Below are 4431 nucleotides of genomic sequence, written 5' to 3'. Positions count from 1 at the left end.
AGCACCCAAGTGTGTGTGGTGGCCCCTGGGGCATCCGGGACGAGTGGCCCGGTGAAGCGGCCTCCCAGGTGTAGGCGGACACAACGAAGCACCCGTTCAGCGCTCACCGGCAGAGTGGAGCCCCCCAGGTCTGGCAGCTCAGTGCCGAGGCCAGATAGCAGCCTGATGGTGGCCAGACTCCGCAGGTGTGGGTGCCGGTGGTAAACCAGATGCTCGAAGTGGTGCTGGAGCAGCGGGCAGATCTGCTGGGCTCCCTTCCCCCCATCTTGCTCTGTTCCAAGCTCCCACAGCAGCTTGAGGAAATCCAAGCATTCCCTCAGCACAGCTTAGCCAACAACAAGAAGCAACAGATTTATATGTAAGAGATGTTTGTTTTACGGGCAGATAATAGCTCCCCCCACTTTCCTCCCTCCCCTCAAGTGAGGGGATCCGGTTTGATTCCTTGGTGAGCGAAACCTTTGACAAGTTTCCTTACTCCACATGCATCTGTTTATCTAACAGTAATTAGGAACCCGGTTGTTAGTTGATTGGCGGATTGTTATCTGGGGGTAATAATCCCTCCCCCAAAAAATGTGGTCATTTTTGCAGGCACAATTGGCTGCTGCATTTCATCCACAAAATACAGTCAATCACTTTACACTCCTGTGCAGTGCTTTGAGACGTCTCAATGACGTGATAAGGCACTGTATCAAATGCAAGGATTATTGTTATTTATAGTCGTAGTAGTAGCTCATGTATTGTTACATGAAAAGACAATATGTGTGAGTAATGGCTAGTCTACCTTTGCTGGGATTCTCTAGTGAAATCTCTGTAACCCGCTCAGCCACAGTAAAGTAAATGGTCCAGTCCTTCTTTCCCAGCTTTGTGCAGATCCTAATGAGAACCTTGTGAGTGTTCGGAAATACCTTGCATGAGAGTATCTGGGGAAAACGTAAGGCAAATGATATGAGTAAACAATCTGTTACTGTGTTAGAGACAGAGTAAAGCTCTCTTTACACTTTTTTTTTGGTCAGCTGGCACATGTGGAAGCCCATCACCATCCTTAGGAGTATCCAAACCAAACCAAGAATTTCATGCATCCCACCTACACATGGAATTCCCAGAAATAGATGTTGGAATGCACTGTCCGTCCACACTCCCAGTTCAGCTGCAGTATGAGCTGGAGGCAGAGTAAAGCTCACCTTGTCAGTGATCGCGTACAGAAACATGTGTTGGATTCCCCAGGGCAGCTGTGATAGGAGCTCGGTTAGGGCTCGGGTCTGGCTGCTCCCGTCGCTGGATGTCCTGTCCCCTTTCTTCAGGATATCCTGGCATCTCTGTAACAGCGTGGCATGGGACAGAGTGTTACTCCCAAAGGTCCCAAAGAAACTCTTTTGAATCCTGAAGAAGATTGCGTGCTTCAGCTGTGAGCTGTGCTTATGAGCGAGGTACGTGAAGGTGTCCTTATAATCCTTGCATTTGATATAGCGCTTTTTACGTCGGGAGGACGTCTCAACGTGCTTCAAATCCTTGGGTTGATTGAGCTGAGGCTGCTTCAGTTGTTTCATCTGCTTCAAGACCCTCCTCAGCTCTGGGTCCACCCGCTCGACACCGCCCAGGTAGACAACCAGCAACAGCCAGCAGCACAGCTTTTCCTTGGAATGCTGGAGCTCGGGATTCCCGCTCCCATCTCGCTGCAGGAGCTGCCGCAGTCGGTGGTGATAGCAGCCCAGATTGTTCTGACATACCATCTCGGTCAGGTTCCTGCTCAGGATGGACACCAGCGAGTGGATGGCCCACCTTTGTGTGCTCTCATCAGCCTCTGCGCTCAACCTCAGCATCTCCTGGGCTTGTTTCTCCCATGGCAGGGGAGGAATCCGGGAGGGAGATCTCTCTGCGTCCTCCGGTTCTGGGAAATAAACACAGACATGTCTCACCATCAATCGATTGAATCTGGTACCTCCCTACTGCTGGCAATGGAATGGCAGGATTGAGCCAGCCCCCTGTGAAGGTCTCCAGTCCGGATCCTGAGCCAGGCAGGTCCGTAGTACTCTAGGACACTGCTGATGACAGCACAGCCCAGCCTGGTCACCAACAGGGCTTGGAAGGACAGACCTATCAATGGAGACACTTCCCACTCAGCTCCTGTTGAGCCTGCTTGCTAAAGCCCTAGCTGGCCTCCACCCTATATGAAGCATATAGCAATGATGGAAAGAGTCAACGTAGGTTTACTAAAGTGACACCAGGACTGGGAGGTTATTGCTATCAAAATAGTCAGGATAGGTTTTATCGCTAGAGAAGAGACGTTTAAGAGAGAACTTAACAGAGATGTTTAAAAGTTTGAAAGAGTTCCACAAGGTTAACATAAATAGGCTGTTCTCACTGACTGGGGAGTCTGTACCCAGGGGACTCAAATATAAAATGGCAAATGGGAGAATCTAAATGAGAATTTAGGAGGAACTACTTCACCCAAATGGTAGTGAGAATGTGGAACTTGTGTGGGAGGGAGTAAGGACATTTGTGGAGTATAAACACCGTCATGATTAATTGGGCTGAGTGGACTGTTTCCGTGATGTACAGTCTATGTAAATAGCGGGTAGTCACATAGTGCACTCAATTGAATGCTAGTAGATAGCTAAACAAGTTATACTGGTTTAGCTGATTAAACTCCAGCAGTTACACAACGCACATTCTGAGGTCCCAAAGGCGTGTCTCTTGCAACCAATGTTCTTTGGAATTAGTTAGACAGCATGTCTCCTGCCAGGAAGAGAGCGCTTGCAAAATATTAGGATGTTGGTGTGAATGATCTGCCAATTGTTTTGAGACAACTTACCTGAAGCCATCTCGACTGAAGTAGAATCCACCCAAATCTTAGTGTTGAACCTAATAGATCTTCTGCTCCCGGTTGACCTATGGAAGCCTGGAACACACAGAGAATTTCCATTAATATCCTTAAATTACAGAATGATAATCACATGGTAAACACAGGGAGTAACTATTATTATTATACTAATAGTAATATATTAGTATTTATTACTAATATATTGAGTAACCAAAATATTATGTATTTATTTATTTTGAAGGGACCAATACTCCTCAAAATGCGATCCACCAATCTACTAACCACCGGATTCCTATTTACTGCTAGGTAGGTGGTAGCATTTGGAGTAAGAGAACTTGCCGAACATTTTGCCCTGCCCGGGAATCGAACCCAGGTCCTCTTGCTTGCAAGGCGAGTGCTCTAACCACTAAGCTACAGGACTCCACAATAATTGTATTCAGAAGTAGTTAATTGTATGCAGTACAAGTGTTTAACTGTATTTAGACGTCCAGAGGATTGGTATTTGTGAGCACCATCCTTTTAGTGGCAGATAATGATCCGAAGCCATGTTCAGTGTGTCATCTTCTGTAACATGGTTGGAGTGAGGAGGCAAAATGCATCTCTAATAGCTTGTTTCAGCTTCTCTGTAGTCTCATATCGCTGTTTTGTAATGGGTGTGGGGCGGAATGGGGGTTGTTACAGGACTGACTTTTTGTGGACTCCCTGTACAGCAAATATAAAATATTACAGGAGCTACGAACCTTCGTGAAGGCTGGCAACCTCTGGCTCTGCGACTTCTGAGTTTGTTGCAACTGTAGGGAAATAGCAGAAAAAACTACCAGTCACTTTCATTAAACACATAATTTTGATATAGCACCTTATCGCATCACTGAGACATCTCAAAGCACTTCACAGGATATACTGTAAAGTGCATTTTGTGGGTGAAACGCGGTGGCCAATTGCATACACCAGTGGCCTACAAACAACCATGGAGTGAGTGACTGATTTTATTTGAAGGCTTGTCGACTAGGACACTGGGAGAGAGAAACTCCTTTCTCTTTTTGAATAGTGCCATGGGATCTTTAACATCCACTTGAACAGATAGACTGGACCTCAGTTTAACCACTCATTGGATCACATCACTGAAAAGAGAATCTTTGGTCAGCCAAAGATTGTGATGCATAGGTGATATGTGATGCACATATCCATCACTGCATTAAAAAGTATCCAGACTAGAGTTCCTCATAGGTATGCCACTTACACATGGAAGTTTCTCTGTGTCTGGAATGGAATGCTCACTCTCTCCCCTTGAAGGATGTACTCTGCTCATCTTATTCTGGGGAGAATTAGAAATTGCTGAGAGCCAAGGCTTTGGGACCCCAAAGCGTGTGTTGGGGTAACTGCTGGAGTCTAACCAGCTAAAACTGCATAGTTTGCCATTGAGAGCACTGCCCGGCAAGCTTTCTGGCTGCTTGTCCAGCGAGGACCACCCTACCCGTGGGTGGCCTTTGGCTTGAAGGGTTAACAGGAGCTGAATGGGAGGATTCCCTGCCCCCAGTAACTTGTGGCTCTCTTGGCCATGGGATCTTTAAGATCTTTAAGGTCCACTTGAACAGGACTCTCAGTCTCTT

General features: G+C 46.8%; 1 long non-coding RNA gene across 1 annotated transcript; it reads right to left on the bottom strand.

Annotated features, from left to right (window-relative positions):
• Window positions 1-267: 267 nt before the first annotated feature.
• On the bottom strand, window positions 268-1287 carry LOC103182383. Its single transcript, XR_488315.1, has 3 exons — window positions 1182-1287; window positions 782-920; window positions 268-325 (listed from the first exon to the last, which is right to left on the bottom strand). It is a non-coding gene; the product is annotated as an uncharacterized LOC103182383 (long non-coding RNA).
• Between the last annotated feature and the right edge of the window lie 3144 nt (window positions 1288-4431).

This window comes from Callorhinchus milii, unplaced genomic scaffold, assembly GCF_018977255.1.
Source record: "Callorhinchus milii isolate IMCB2004 unplaced genomic scaffold, IMCB_Cmil_1.0 Scaffold7, whole genome shotgun sequence".
NCBI lineage: Eukaryota > Metazoa > Chordata > Chondrichthyes > Chimaeriformes > Callorhinchidae > Callorhinchus > Callorhinchus milii.
Note: the sequence above shows the minus strand (reverse complement) of the source record. Positions and strands in the feature narration are given on the sequence as shown.